Source organism: Haliotis asinina, chromosome 16 (genome assembly GCF_037392515.1).
Source record: "Haliotis asinina isolate JCU_RB_2024 chromosome 16, JCU_Hal_asi_v2, whole genome shotgun sequence".
NCBI classification, from domain to species: Eukaryota; Metazoa; Mollusca; class Gastropoda; order Lepetellida; family Haliotidae; genus Haliotis; species Haliotis asinina.
In genome coordinates, this window is record NC_090295.1 from 21,537,673 (window position 1) to 21,555,229 (window position 17,557).

Consider the following 17,557-nt stretch of genomic DNA (forward strand, 5'->3'; position numbering starts at 1 on the left):
TTTGGAATCATTTTCTTTGATGGTGCTTTCTTTCCTGCTGAGAAAGTATGCCTAATATTTTAAGGAAATACTTGTTAGACTGAGCTATCTTTAGGAATGTTTACTACAAAAAATTAATGTAACACAGTTTTTGCTTATATCCATTGAAATGTAATAATTACACTATACTGAACAGCAAAAGAAATGCAAAGATTCTAACTTAAAGACATAAATATGAACACTTACTGTTATGAGATTTTTTTTAAACTTGCGTTTCTTTTGCTGTGCAGTATACATTTAGTTATAGAATGAGCACTGGAATTAACATAAAACATATGAACACTGTCTTTTCCTTAGTTAAAAGTGAACACTTTGTCCTAGGGGTGGTGGTTGCAGTGTTTGCTTATCATGTCAAGGACCTGGGTTCAATTCCCCGTAATGGTACAATGTATGAAATCCATTTCTGTTGTCCCCCACCATGATATTGCTGGAATACTGCAGCAACAGAATAAAACTAAACTCACTCACTCACTCAGCTTGTCAAGCTCACGTTATGATAATTGTCAGAAGCAATTTTGTCATATCAAGGGTAATATTTCTTACATTTGGTACTTTTTATGTACTGTCTGTAACATTCCAGGACTTTGAAGGTTAACTGCACACTTTTCATCAGACAACTTTAAATTCAAGTACCTCACAGATCTCGGTAAACCCTTGCACACAAACTCGAACCATGGCAACATTTCCTAAACGTTTGGCAATTTCAAAAGTGATATTTGATACCCATGAATCTTTTTCAAATATAATCTCATATTGTATTTATCTTCTATTTTCATGGCATCAGTTCTGCAGATTTTCTGCTGAGGCAAACTCAATATCTAAAATATGCTGTCGACAATGACATGATGCAATTATACGAAACATAAATGTTACAAAACAAACAGTGCTCCAAACTTTCTCCGATTTCAATCCCATTTAATAATGATTTTCAACCATTCGGATTATATGAGGGAGAGAGTACTGAAATATTTATTTTTGCTTGAAACTGCGCAAACAAGACGTCAGTTCCATGATGAAGATGATAACTGTGCCTAATATTTGTAGGACAACATATGACATTTGTTTCCTCTTGGAATGATAATGCTATTAATCACATCAATTGTTTAATCATGTTAATCGTATAGTGTGTGAACATCTTTTCATAACATTTCAGTTCATCAAAATCGTTTCATGTAAATGCACATCAATGAATATTTGCACCACAATAAAAATTAAAAAATGAATTATGACTCTGACCTAAAACTGAGAACCTATAAAATGGCAGCAGAAATTATGATGATATAAATAAAATCAGTCTTGTCAAGTCCAGTTGTACCAACACAAGCATAATGTGTCATGTTGCTCTCAGACAGCTGTTCAGAAATTAGTCAGTCCATAGAGCTTGCGAATTCCTGAGCATTGTGGGTAATGCTCCGGTCAGCAGACACATTAACACAAACATTACTGCCACTGTCTGAGCACCTGGTACGTGACCCAAAGTTCAATACCATAAGTAATATGGAAAATATTTTTACGAAAGAAATTGCTGTTGTTTTGTAAAAACAATACTCAGGCACCCTCAAGACAACAGAGTGCAAAGTCTATGCTGGTCTTGTGGTCCTTGACTAGTAAACATTCATCAGGATCACTAAGTTTGCAGTTGTCATGTGGACGGTGAATTTTGTATTGATAGTTAAGTAAATCTATGAATGTTGTTTCGAACCAATGAAGTACAGACAGAACCACTAACTGTTGTCCACTTACTGCTACTGAGGTCTCAGGGAAATTTGGTAAGGTTTCTTTTCCCGACACAACCTGTCAATCATCAACAGATTCCTTGTATACTCAATACGCAAACGTACATCCACTCCACACAAATGTAGAGAATGAACGGAGGAAAAATTCACTGTGTCCTGCGAGATTCACAGTGTTCCAACAACACATCTATGACTTTGCTGAGTATTTGGTTGGTTGTTTCAAAGCAGTTACGTACATCATTTGATCCATCAGACCACATGATCAATGATTCATTCGGGGCACTAAAGAACTGATCAAAACAGTTATCTACGCCATTATTTCACCGGGGAGTATACCCACATCACCTTAAATATTCCTGCCTCACCTTCTCCAACATCACTAGTTAGCAGCGAGCCCAGAACCCAGAACACCCAATATCTGAAACCACTAAACTGTGGCAACCCTATACTGTCTGCAAGAACCCTCAAAATGAATAACTGGGGGTTACCTGCTGAATGGAACTTTGCTCACAGGAACTTTGCTCTCTGCCCACCATGATTTTTTCATGGGAGGAATTTGCCAATAATATATAAACATTTTTGCCTGCTATAATAACAAAACATTAAAACATTATATACAATGTTTGTAAGTCAAAGTGAAACCCTGCTTGTATGTGTAAACTATGACATTTTCCTTTGGGGCAGGATGACATATTCAGACAGGTCACATGCTTTATATACAATCTGATATTACCACCTCTCTTGTCTTGTCTCATTCTAATACTCACAGCTGTCCCAAAAGCAATACCTTCACGTACACATGCCAAGCATACACAAGCCCTCCCCCACACAATGTCAGTTGTAGCAAATCTGTATGACATATACTCAGCTTCTACATTGAGCATGTACTGGCAAGAGATTCACGGCTGAATAACCAGCTGACCCAGCCTTACAGCTAACTACAGTGGTGAAAGGCTGTTGTAAAAGGGAACTGTCAGGTCAACAAAATGTCAATATCCTCTCCAACAGTATCAGGGATATCCCACTCAGTCAACACTTGGAGAAAGTTCACTTACACATAAACAACCATCTTACAACATTCACTTTGGCCAGTTGTTAGATGAACGGAAATTAAGCTGACCCATTGAGGGAAGACATGTTACTATTGCAAGCGTATGCAGTGGGGATTTGATGTGTAAATCCTATCTACCACCAACTATGTGCATTGTATGCATGCACCGTTCTGAACAGAGATTTTTTTTTTTTCATGATTCCTAATGCGGTTTGTTAAATTTAGCTGCTCTAGGCCAGAAGTGAAGGAGTGTATACACAAACATGACTTAATTTCACACCCATGATAAGTATTTTGGTGGTATCAATGAACACTGAATTGAATGACATTAATATATGCAAACTAAGATAGTGAAGCAGAACTCCAGATAAGCTCTTGGCCATGTTTGTATGATACCCATACATTTGAAACTAAGTGGGGATTTCTATTTTCATTTCTGTATCTACGCTTTTAGATACCCTTCATGTTTTAAAAATCACGTCACTCATTAAAACAGTAAACTGGTGCAACATTTTTATTCAGTTATAAAATAAGAGAAATCCTTCCAACAGTGCTAAATTTTTGCAAATAGCTAAGTCAGTATTATCCATTTGTTTTGGTTTAAAACAAGGGGCCAAGATGGTTATTAGATGATATAACAGCAATGTCTTCACTCTAACAGTTTTGGGGTTTGACTGATGACAAGTTGATAAACTGACTCATCTATGTTTTTCATTTATTTCTTTGTTTATCTGACATGTTCATCATTTAACCAATGATTAATCAGGACAGTCAGATAATATATAAGACATCCTTCTGATGTTACAGAGGATAATCTAAAGTTATTTGTGTTGGATAATTTAAATTTAATAATGGTCACAGAGGACAATCTGCTAGTGTTTATACTGCACAATCTACTTGTGGCAACATTGGACAATCTACATATAGGAAAAACTGCTTAGTTATATATAGGAAGATCTTCTAATGGCTGCAAAGGACAATCTACTGATGGTGCACAGGACAATCTACTTATGGCTTCATAAGACAATGTACAAATTGTTGTATAAAACAATCACCTTATTCGCATGTAGGAAAATCTTCCAGTGTCTGCAAAGGACAGTCTGCTAATTGTTGTAAAGGACTATTTGCTAAGTATTATATAGGACAATCTACTATGGACTATTTGCTGAGTATTATATAGGACAATCTACTATGGCTGCAAAGGACAATCTGCTAATTGTTGTAAAGGACTATTTGCTAAGTATTATATAGGACAATCTACTATGGCTGCAAAGGACAATCTGCTAATTGTTGTAAAGAACTATTTGTTAAGTATTATATAGGACAATCTACTATGGCTGCAAAGGACAATCTGCTAATTGTTGTAAAGAACTATTTGTTAAGTATTATATAGGACAATCTACTATGGCTGCAAAGGACAATCTGCTAATTGTTGTAAAGGACTATTTGCTAAGTATTATATAGGACAATCTACTATGGCTGCAAAGGACAATCTGCTAATTGTTGTAAAGAACTATTTGTTAAGTATTATATAGGACAATCTACTATGGCTGCAAAGGACAATCTGCTAATTGTTGTAAAGAACTATTTGTTAAGTATTATATAGGACAATCTACTATGGCTGCAAAGGACAATCTGCTAATTGTTGTAAAGGACTATTTGCTAAGTATTATATAGGACAATCTACTATGGCTGCAAAGGACAATCTGCTAATGTTAATATAAAACAATCACCTTGTAATTGCACAGGACAATCTGCCAATGGTTGCAATCTGCTAATTTTTATAATTAGCACAAACTACTCATTGTCATACAGAACAGTCTTCAAAAAGTTAAAGAGAATGACCCACAAAGAAATTTGCAGGGTAATATACAAATGATTATGCAGCAGCATACATGTACTTATTATGTTTATCATGGACTATGTTTATTCAGTACAATTCATGTGATCAGTTAATGGTTAAACATGACTTATACATCGAGAGGATAAGGAAAACATATCTTTGTGAAGAGGTACACATTTCACATCAAGAGGTTGAGTCAGAATTGCCAGTCCAAACAGTAACCTACATAAGACATGTACATTCATATGCACAGTCTTCTGACAGCTATTCACGATCAAAGGGGCATAACTGCTGTGATATATATTCATTTGCCTACACTGTTTTAAGGTGGGGCCTTTCACCTGGTTTATGCATGTTGTTTGCTTTTCTCATGAAATGAGAGAAGGGAGATAACTGATTGGAGTTCATGTATAATATGAGATGCACTCCCTGTTTTAGCCTGACAATGACGTGCGTAAGTCACAAATGCTTGATAAATTTGAATGTTTTTTTTATTATCTTTCTGAATGGGCTAACATCTAGTCTGACATGAAGATGCTTTAAAAAAAAAATCAGTTCTCAAATGATTTTAACGGACGTACTATAAAATGGTCCTGAGAGACATTCTCCATATTCAAATATAAGTAATATTACATGAGGCTTGCTTGACATTATCGACTTTCTTGGTGTTTCTTGTATGTATTTCTTTCAGGGCCTGTGTGACAGACTACTCCATGAAAGATGAACTAATTTCCAGCATTAATATTACTGAATATGAAATGTGGGAAAATTTATCTGCGGTCCAAATTAACTGTGACAGTTATCAGATAGAGATATTGACCAAACCCTGTACTAATGGTTGTACAGACAATATTTGTGGTTAAATATGCTCAGACAGACACAAGACACTCTGAAATATTGATAATGGCTCTGACATTGCATGATATACCGCAGTTGACTTCAGCTTTTCCTTCCAATGTTTGTCATCCTCTAAGGAATGAAATCTGTTTAATCATTTATCAGGCATCATCAATAGTTATCACTCAACACCTACATATGTGTGTCTCACAGCCACTGACTGCTTTTAAAACACCCAGTTGTCCAATCCTTTAATTGGTCACATCAACCACCAGTCCTTGCCTCCTCCCATAAGTCATCTGCTTTTGAATTTGGTGTTTTGAATATTTGTTTTTAAATAATGATGTAATGACTATGTATGTTTCCAAAATAAAACTTATTTGTTCTTTGTATTTAACATCTTAAAACATGTGTATGAAATCGGAAATTATCATGTGATTATATGGCTGGAATAATGCCAATATGACGTCCATATCCACATTCATCAGTCATCACCTCCACCCCACCCACCCCCATCATCACCTCTACCCCTTCCCCGTCATCATGTCACCCCCGACCAGCCATCACTTCCACCCACCCATCATCACCACCACCCAACCACACCATCCCCTACCAGCTCCCCCACCATCATCACCTTCATCCCCATCCCCTCATCACTTACCTGCTTTACCAACCCATCCCCACCCCACCCATATCTGACAACACCCCTACCCACCACACTGGCACACCCATCTGTCATCTGCACCACCCTGCCAGTGAGTGTCACCATCACCCTCATCAGCACAGAAAGGAGCACCCAGGTACGTACAAACTGCAGTACACTTATTACACTGGATACTCATTTACCATGAGAATCAATACCTACTTGTGGGCTGCATCAATACTGCTGAATAATGAACAAAGGCACGAGGAGAAAACTGATGACTCGGGGATTCACCTTTACAGACATATTCCCATGCATCTTCCAACTAAGCTGCTAGTGTTATCAGAACCCTGACTAAACGCACACATGATGTATGACAACACAACTAAACAATTTACCGTATTCAAGCAAATAAATGCTCATTCACATTTAATTTGGATGTTATTGGTGCTGCCGTAACGTGTATTGTAATGCTGCAACATTATTCAATAAAGTTTCTGTATCGATACCAACAACAACAAAAAAAAACTAAACATGTTAATCCAGCTGCAGTTGAAATTGGTATATATTTACACACAGTCATGACACAACTACTCAAAGCAGTTTACCATATTTAGTATAATGAACACTGCACAAGTCTTTAATGTCTGAAGTTTGGTTTGGCTGCTTAACGTGGCACTCAGGAATATTCCAGCAATATGCCTAAATAATCAAGTCTGGTTCAGACAATCTTGTGATCAATAGCATGACCATCAGTCTACACAACTGGGACACAATGACATGTGTCAACAAAGTCAGCATGACTGACCACCCGATCCCATTAGTTGCCTCTTTTGGCAAGCATGGGATGCTGAAGATCAGTTGGCTGGAACTGTTGAATCTAAGAGTGTCTAGTCATAACATAAAACTTCAGTGTTTACTGTTTCCAGCATAATAATCCCTCACTTTTGTCTTCCATTGTTTTCATTCTCGTGAGTTCGTTCGTTCGTTCGTGAGCGAGCGGTTTGGTTTAACACTACTTTTTGTAATATTCCACCACGATCACAGCAGGAACACCAAAAAACGTTTCCACTTATTGTACCCATGTGGGGAATCGAACCCAGGTTTTCAGCATGATGAGCAAACGCTTTAACCACTACGCTACCTCACTGCTGCAAATGAAATGTCTACACCTATATGCAAGTGATAATATATTACTATGATTCTGATGAAAAATTGGAAGAAAATATATTCTTGTTTTGATGATTTGAAAGTATTGAGAACATTAAAAGGAAACCTGCTGATATCAATACATCTCTTGAAAACCATGAAGCCAGTAACCAATACCATGGACCTTTATTACTACAACTATGGTAGCAGCCATCTGGATCAACTCTGAAAGTTGTATAGAAATTGTTGTAATGAACTACACTTATTGGAAGGCAGCAGCTGGTGTACACATGTTCAGGGCTGAGGTACTGAGCTGAGCAGCTCAACTGGAGGACTATACAGAGTATATCGCCAGATCAAATTAGCAGCCTGTTACTGTTTCTGTCAAATTTATACATTTTCAGAGAAAAGGCATTTTTTTGTGTCTTTAGTTATCTGAATGAAAATGTAAGAACTTGACTTTGAGCACCAAGTGATATCATCAATCATTCAACTGATATGCTCTGCAGTGAATTCAGATTGGCTGGTTGTTGCGTAATGCAGCACTCAGCAATATTCAAGTAATATGGCAGCAGTCTGTAAATAATTGAGTTTGGACTTGACGATCCAGTGATCAACATCATAAGCATCAACTTACAGTGTACTGAGTGTCTATTTTACTCAGACTCTGTCTTTCTCAGTCTGCTGTATTTACTGGACTGAACTTACTGTCCCGATGTAATCCTTCTTTATTGGAAATTTTGGTGTAGACTGCTGTCTAATTTGGGCTTTTTAGTCAGTCCCAAGCTAGTACGAATTAGACAGAGCACATGCAATATTATGCAGTTCTGATATGATGACATGTGTCAGCCAAGCCAGCGAGTCTAACCTGGTAACCCAATCCTGTTAGTCGCCTCTTACAACAAGCGTGGTTTGCTGAAGACCTGCAATTCTAACCCTGATCTTCAAAGTCTCTATACCAATATGAAAATCATATGTAGCATTTCAATACTGAGTTTTGCTAAGGAGTTTATAATAATATTTCATGCTCAAATTCCGACATCATCATGAAAGATCGTGATCTTAAAAAAATGAGAAGACAGGATGTTGGGCTGTATGTCTAATTTGTGACTAGACTGTGGGAACCATCACCACATTCAATAATTTACAGCAAGTACCATAAACCTCACTGGTCCTGCCAGCAAGCAGAATATATAGTTTTATTGACCCAGCACGACAGTCTGCCTGCCTCAGTCTGATTGACACTAATCATGAATATAGCATTATAACATTAGTGAGCAGTGAACTTTACAAACTAATCTAAAACATGTTAAACATCCATCAGTTGTATCCTCAACCTAAAAATAGGCAGGGTTCGTATTTTCCTTATTCACAATAAAAAATAGACAGAACGATATAGATAGCATGACATAAGGCTGTTATCTGATGTAACACTTTGCAGTTTTACACCTAAATAACCTTAAGAATCAAGTCTGGGCCAGACAATCTGACAGACGTGATCAGTATCAATCAATGCAGTTGGGATACAATGACATTTATCATACCTCACACATAAATGTCACTTTCTGACAGGCTGAGCGCTCTTCTACTAGTATTTTCAATGTACGAGGCTTAGAAGCAAGGAACATTTTCCATGTACCCCGCTGGGAATGCTAAACTCACTTTAAGTACTTTGTTGAAGTAATTCTTTATCTCAAACAACATTGAATCACATGATGTACAGAAATTACTGATTTTCTGCGAATGCAAATCAGTGGATGGGAGATGACTCTGAATCTTTTTTTTTTTTTGTCGTCTGCAAAATCTAGTAATGGCTACAAAATGTTGTGTACTTCTGCTTCAAACAGTTCAAATTTAACATATTCAGGTGTTTGGTAAGATAAATACATTGTTCATTGGTCCTTCAGGCTCAAGGAACATAAACAAACATCATAGGTACATCAACCCTTGGGCCCCGAGCGACCAGACTGAACAATGTATAGTGTAAACCAAGTCAGTGAGCCTAACCAACTGATCCCATTAGTCGCCTCTTACAACAATCTTGGGTTGCTGAAGACCTATTTTCACCTGGAATCTGGGCACTGAGAGAGGTGATAAGTAAAAACTCCTTCACCAGGTGGCCTAGACGTCCATCAATATCAAAAAAGCCTAATTATGGGATCGCTCAGCGAATGCCTGGAGACCCCACTCTCTGCATATCCAGCAGGATATAAATATTGATACAACCCCGGTGCTGGCTACCCATTGTTGTATAGTGTATATATGGATGTCTACATTGTACAACAGAGCTGATTCAGCAAATAATACCCTGTGCTGTACACACGTATAGACACATATTGACACCATGTTGGATTACAGGATTTAGTCTCAGCAGCCATGAGTGTCAGTTGAGGAATATAAAACTTACATGTAGTCTCTGTATATATAAATTTTGATGAAACAAAGAACAATTTAAATTGAAAATGAATGTCGAGTGAGTTGGATTTTACATTAGAAATTGGACACCAGAAATGGGCTGCACACATTGTACCCAACTGACGATGATTGACGAGCAAATGCTTTAACCACGAGGTGACCCAAGTGCCCTCAAAAATATAGTTAATATTAAATCTAAGAGCAGCTCACCGACTTGGGACATTTAGAACCTAAGGAAATCTAGACTTTATTTGGGGAGTTTTAATTACAGTAAGGTAGTCAGAAAAGGAAATAAATATGGTTCAGCACTGATGATAAATGTTTTACAAAATTTAATTAAGAGATTGATTTTTAATCACATGATTTTATTGTCACAGGCACTCACTATATAAGCTGGAAATTATAGCAGATGCTTGCAAACAGTGCAAATAGCAGATGCATGGCCCTTCAGTGTATTAATTATGTATATTCTCCTGATTTTCAGGTAGTCAACGTGTCAGTGGGAACTGATGGAGATCAAGTGGGTGTATAATTTATTTTGAAACTGGCTCAGTACAAGTAGTTCTTTTCCAGCCAAACATAGATTTACTCATACATTTACCAGTAAGAGTGAGTGAGTGAGTGAGTTTAGTTTAGTTTTACGCTGCAATATTCCACCTATATGGCAGCGACCTGTAAATAATCGAGTCTGGACCAGACGATCCAGTGGTCAACAACATCAGCATCGATCTGCGCAATTGGAAACCGATGACATGTGTCAACCAAGTCAGCGAGTTTGACCACCCAATCCCGTTAGTCGCCTCTTGCGACAAACACAGCTGCTTTTTATGGCAAGCACGGGTTACTGAAGGCCTATTTTACCCCGGGACCTTCACAGGTCTTTACCAATAAGAGGTGACTAACAGCATCTGGTGGTCAGAGTCACCAACTTCATGACACATGCCATCATGATGCTGATGCAGTTGATCAGTGGATTGTCTTGTCCAGACTTGCTTTCTTACAGACTTTTGGAAAATTGCTCAGCAGACTAAAACTTAGTCTCTGACTATATATCTTAAGACAATAAACTCAATTAACCTGAAAAGAAGCCCAAGAAAGACCTGAGATTCAGAACCTGGGGAAATCAAGACTTGCCTCATTTGGGGCTTTTGCATTGCAAGGAGGGCTAGGCTGCAAGGAAAATCATATGGTTCAGTGACTGTGAGAGAGGCTAATTGCTGAGCTATGGCATTGAAACCACAAAACAAACCTTTAATTATCAGAATAGCACAGTGTATTTAATGTGACTTTTGTGGGATGTTTGTAGTTTGGATTCTTTGATTATGCTCAAGATGAGTCAAGTTCAAGGTCAACATGTAATGCAGAACATTGTAATAATATCAGATGACAGGACTAGCTCAATATACACGACAAATAGAACAACCAGTGACACTCAGCCATCAATAATAGACATGAAGCCTGTTGCCACGGAAATGCATCTGAAAGTTCATAAGATAATGATTCGTTAATCAATTTTTGTATATTCGTTTCATAAAAAATGAATGACTGCAAGTATTTTCAACGTTTTCACAATGAAATCTATTGCAAAATTATATGTCATAAATAAAATAGTCTGATACTGTCACCATAGAAACAGGAATGTACTTCTCTCTCTGTGTAAAATGAATCAGTTCATGTTACCTGAATCGCAGAGAAACTAAAATTCTTCGTCATAATTAATTGGCTGTGATATCAAGACATGAACAGAAAGAAGAGTGGAGCATACATTGTGTGAATGTATTTTCTCCTTTTCTTCAAAAACTGTAATATAAACAACACTCAATTTAACCAACTTGCACCAGGTGCAACCTAAGATAAAAACATAGTTGCCCCACCCATGCTGAAGTTGCACTGTTACTGCAATATGTAGTTGCAGTTATTCAGATGTTTTATTCAGAAGTGTACCCACTCAAAAACTGACTGGCACCAAGTGCTAGTTGACTAATGACTATTGGTTGCACTTTGTAATATTGGGTTGCAATAATGCAGACAAAGCACCAAACTGAGCCCTGATAAATCATATTTCAGTAAAGGTATATTGACCCGCTGATTGTATGAGCAGTTCAGTGTGTGAGGGAGTTGGTGATGTGGGTGGTGTAGTGATCAGAAACATTAGCTCATCACAATGGAGACCCGGGTTTGATTCCCAAAAATCAGTATATTTCTGAAGTCCCCTGCTGTAATTGGAATTAAACTCCTCCCACTCCCTCACCCCACTCACCCCACTTACCCACCTCACAGATCTTAAGAAGTTTTCGAGTAGGGCTCCAGAAACAAAGCATGCCTCTCACTTTTGAGACTGTCTGAAATGTTTCCATGGAAAACAAGAAAAAATCACAAAAATCTGCAAATAGCAAAAGGCACCACTTTAGGTTCTGATATATCTACCAAGTTTTCAGAAAAATATTGAATGTGTTTTGAGTTATGCTCCGGAAGTCCATCCCTCCCATTGGACAAAGACCAAAATGTTTCCATGGAAACCAAGAAAAATAAAAATGCAAAAAGTCTGTAAAAAGAAACAGGCACAACACTAGGTTTAGTTTGTTATATCTACCAATTTTGGTTTAAGAATATTGAACGCTTTTTGACTTATGCTCCACGAACGAACTGATTACAAACGGCTGGTGACAAGGCGAAAACTTCATATATTCCCCGTTATACATGCCTGGAACGGTGGGGGTGGGGTGTGTGTGTGTTAAATACAGAACGTACTTTGTATTTAACATGAAGCAAAGGTTGTCCTGTTGTATTTTTTCTCTTTCATATGAAGCATGAAAATTTGTAAAAATAGATGATTAAATGTTCTGACCCATTTCAAATTCAAAATGTAATTGAAATGAAATTAAGAAAAGACTCAAAACAAACTGAACCTGAAATTTGGCACTACAGACCATCATGGCTAATTTACAACTTCAATCATACCCACAAAAATCTGAAATGGCAGACTTGCAAGCAATTATAATCAATTTTAGTGAGTATGGTTTTATGCCGCTTTTAGCATCATTCCAGCAATATCTGGATGGGGGACACCAGAAATGGACTTCACACATTGTACTCATGTGGGGAATCAAACCTGTCAGTACTGTCTTCAGTGTCATGAGCAGACACCTTAACTACAATAACAATATGACATTTTCAGACATTAAATGTTTATCAAATCACGCTACTCCATGTCCAAGGGCCAAAAGAGAGTCCATTATCTTCTTTTTATCTTCGAACAACCTCAAACAGAGTATTTACTGGTGCGGTTTCCATAATATTATATATCATAATTTTTGTAATGACAAACAAACATTTATCAACAAAAATAATACTTTGAAACATTGTACCAAAAATATTACAAACGTCACTGACTATTTCAAAGCATTATTCATTCTGAAGACACTTTGGAGAAGAAAATAATACACTTCAGATTTGATATATTATTTTTACAGAATTTTTTAACACAATCTGGGATAGCTTTTTAAATTTGACTATGATATTGACCAACCCCAATTACTGACAAATGAGGAAATCAAAATTCCAAAATAAATATTTGTATCATTACTGATCCATCTGCATTCACGTAAAATAGTAAATCTCTTTTATTTAACAAGATTAAACTCTGTAACGAGATTACTCTGTCATCATTTTGGCTTTAAATTCAATACATTACAGAAGGAATCGATGCTGCAATGATTTTCGTGCTAGTGTTAATAGCAAGGGCTCCCTTGTTATGTCAGAATTGTCACATTTATCACTGAGGCTATGGAGCTGAACACTTTAAGGGAAAATCAGGAGGCTAACCAGAAAAAGCCCCATGGGTTAACTCTGAACTTTGGATTAATGTGTTTTACCACACCTCCAAACCAGCTGAAGATGGAGAACATGGAATGTATTCATACATGTGTCGAGAGAGAAATGATCTGAGATTATGAAACTCTACTGAATCAATTGCGAACAAAGAACACATTGACTGGTCATTGTAGACGTACATGTGATGCATTATGGAAACAGGAGGCTTTTGATCACATGACTTGTTGACCACATCTGTTGTTGAGGATATGTTTACATATTGGTGCGAACAGAGCAGGACTGATGTGAATGTGTGAACAGATCCCTTTCCTGAACAGACAATCATAGATTATGAACAGATTTCTCTCCTGATAAGGCTCTTGAAGCAAATGAACAGATCTCTCTCAGGACCTTGACTGAACAGACCTCTTTTCTGTCAGAACTGTCAGACCTAATGACCAAGGTGCCGCTGTACAAACAATGTTGGTGCTGAGGTTATTGTTCTCACATCAACCAATGTATGAAATAAACGAAAAATGCTGCCAGACATCTGGGCAACTTTGAAATGTCACTCGCCCAAAATGAATTTAACCAAACCAGATGCAAAGAATTAACTGAAATGTATGGAACATCTAAAATTTACACCAAACTATAAATCTAGCCCATCTTGACGGGCCTTAATTCTTCATATACTAGTGAACAGAACTCTTATTTCTGGACTCTGAAACTAGTGAATAGATACCTCGCTTGAGCAGACCATCATGTCAGGGAGATTTCTCTTATGACATGGCTGTTACAATAATAAGGATAATAAAAATAATAAGAATAATAAATGCATATATATAATGTGCCTATTCCACACCCTAAGACATTGCTCAAAACACAACAAACAGGAGTATTTACAGCTGAAATTAAAAGCAACATGCTATGAAATGGTGGGTTTTAAGTCTGGACTTAGAAATGTCAGCTGTGCCAGAGCTTCTAATGGCACAAGGGAGATAGTCTCAAAGCACAGGTGCAGAGAACGATAATAATCAATGAAGCAAATGAACAGATCTCTCTCAAGGCCTTGGACCTGTGAAGGTCCTGGGTTAGGTCTTCAGCAACCCATGCTTGCCATAAAAGACGACTATGCTTGTCGTAAGAGGCGACTAACAGGATCCGGTGGTCAGGCTCGCTGACTTGGTTGACACATGTCATCGGTTCCCAATTGCGCAGATCGATGCTCATGTTGTTGGTCACGGGATTGTCTGGTCCAGACTCGATTATTTACAGGCTGCCGCCATATAGGTGGAATATTGCTGAATGTGGCGTAAAACTAAACTCAATCACTCACTCACTCTCAAGACCTTGTTACCATAACAACTGAACAGATATCTTTCCTGACAAGACTTCCAGAACTAATAACCTGGGTGACACTTTACAAGCTTATCTCAGCGCTAAGATTACGACACCTCACAAACCCAAACTCAGACTTACGGCAGTCTTTGCACTGAGGATGTTTCGTAAAATGGCAGCCAGCTTTTTGTGACAACTTTGCTATTTATTGTAACGCTTCAATTTGGAAATTGGATAACAATGTTTGTGGGTGCAGTTTACAGCCCCAGGATAAATGATACGGTAGTCTTGAGTGTGTTCAGGGAATCCAGCTCTCTAGTTCACAGGCATACAGATTAAACAATAAATTGAAAAGACAAAAGTGTAGTTATGTATAAAGTTTAACTGGATCCTCTAAAGGTATGACACACATGGTCGTTCAATATATGACAATTTGTTTGAATCACAAACAGTTCAGTAAGGGGAAACTAAAATGGCCACTCCTCACCCTATCCATGTTGAATATAGAATCCTGATGTGAAGCAAAGAGCTTGATGATGTAATTATTGCTGCCATGACACTTGTGAATGCAATGGGATTTGAACTTGGATGCCAGGAGTTGTCCTCATGATAAAAGAGTTTAACTTGAAAATGAGAGTGAGTGAGTTTAGTTTTACACTACCCTCAGCAAGATATTCCAGCTGTATGATGGCAGTCTGTAAATCATCATGGCCAGACCAGGCAATCCAGTGATCAACAGCATGAACACTGATCTGCACAACTGGGAACTGATGACATTAGTCAACCAAGCCTGACCATCCAATTAACTTAGTCGCCTCTTACAACACGGGATACTGATGGTCAGTATTCTAACCAAGACCTTCACAGGTATGAAAATGAGAAACACTGTGCATTATGCTCAGAGGCCAATATTATTTCCCATGACTAAAGCAAATGTCATCAAAAATCTCCCATTTCAACATGATGTTACTGCATAAAACTGTTTTTATGGATCTGATTACACAATGCGATTTAGAATTGCATTTTGCTAAGAATGTGTAATCCGAAAATATAACATATGTTCCATTTGACCATTTTCTAAATGGCATTGTGAAATCAAATCTTTCATTTGTGGGGTCTATGTCAGTTTTCACTTATGACAGGGGTACACAAAGACTTCTCAAACTTAAAAAAAGGACTTTTTGAAAAGAAACATAATTTTGATTACTTCTCATCATTTCCAAATTTGTTTGGGAAATGCATTCAGTTGATAAATCCTTGAATGCACATAAGTATTTTTTTAGATATGAGATTCATTGTTTGACTTGCCACAGAACATAACACCAATAAAACAAACAAATAAAACACAACAAATATATTCATAATCCAACAAAGTCTTGAGTATGAGGCAAGTCTAGATTTCCAAAGTTTCTGAAAAAGAAGAAAGTCTCTGGGCTAGTTTTCATTACATTTTATGATTTAGTTTTATGAACAGTTTTTCTGTAAAATATGTTCATTTCAAATACTAGATATTATTCTATCCAAGACCTTGAGGAATACATTTGGAAAATGTGCAGAATAATTAAGTATAGGTTCCCTAGGGCGTTGAAATAAACTTTGCTCTAGGCTCCTTTGGAATACGTTTTTCATATAAATATTTTGAAATATGACAACAACATTTCTCAGATTAAATGTAAGCCTAGGAAAGGGATTAAAATGTCTAAGGCTTCAGTCTGTGCCAGTGACCCCAGCGTGACCAAGAAATCCCATCATGCAGCTGTGACCTTGCCACTGTCACGTACCATTAATATAGCTTTCACTATCGACTCCTGGTATGCCATATTTCAGGCTCAATAGAGACTGCTGTGATTCAGGTGTCATATTACCGACTACTGCAAAAAAAACCCCTAACAAATACAAACAAATTGTGTGTGAAATGAGATATATTCTCAGATTCAATCAAATCAAATGACATAAATATGAAGCACAGGTGTATATGTGCCATTAAGAAATTAATTAAATATCTTCACAATTTCATATGTACAGTGTTAATGCAGTGTGTGTGTATATATATGGGAAACTGATAAAATAATTATACATTTAGAACAATTTGCAAATAAAACTAGTGTCCAAAGTTATGCAAGATAGATTTTCAGTGAGGCCTACATACCTTAATGTGTCTGTGTGTGCTCTGATACAATTATGATTTTATCGGCCATGACTGAAAATCAATTGATTAAGTGTCTCACTCTCTGTCACTGTATTAATCTAAATATAAAAGATTAATAAAATGTTTTTGATAATAGTTTTAACATGTTTGCACTAAAGCTGTCCAAACCTGTTCTAATCACCCCTGGTGTAAAAATACGCCTTGAAGTGTGCAGCTGCATTTCCTGCACAGCTGTTGTCTCAATGTATGCAGATTGTAACAGTACTGGTTATCTCCGCCCCATTCCTTATCGGACATAAAACATACTACTTCACATCGAAAATAACACCCTAAATATCAAAGAATTTACAAACAACGCCATTGTGGGCGGTTGACCGTGACGGTAATTTATGCTGGATGGAGCTTACCTGTTATCTTATTGATCATTCATGCATGACGTTTGACCTGATGTCGCGGTCACAAACTGTTAATATTCATTTGAAAAGCTAGTTTTGATTTTGGTGTCAGCTGCATAATGTACTGATATGTGTCCGCTAGAGTCATC

The 17,557-nt window shown here is 37.2% G+C and overlaps 1 protein-coding gene across 5 annotated transcripts in view; it reads right to left on the reverse strand.

The window, feature by feature from the left end:
• The window catches only part of LOC137268256 (uncharacterized), a 32,673-nt gene that overhangs the window by 14,813 nt on the left and 303 nt on the right, over window positions 1–17,557 (reverse strand). The window contains exon 1 of one of the 5 annotated variants that reach the window (XM_067802799.1): window positions 17,421–17,491. The exons of 1 other annotated variant lie outside the window; for it this stretch is intronic. The gene's annotated coding sequence lies outside the window, so the exon portion shown is untranslated. Of the gene's footprint in view, window positions 1–2,542; window positions 2,614–6,371; window positions 6,491–17,181; window positions 17,258–17,420; window positions 17,492–17,557 lie in introns of those variants that run through there. 3 more of the 5 variants (XM_067802797.1, XM_067802796.1, XM_067802798.1) reach the window with 3 other exon arrangements.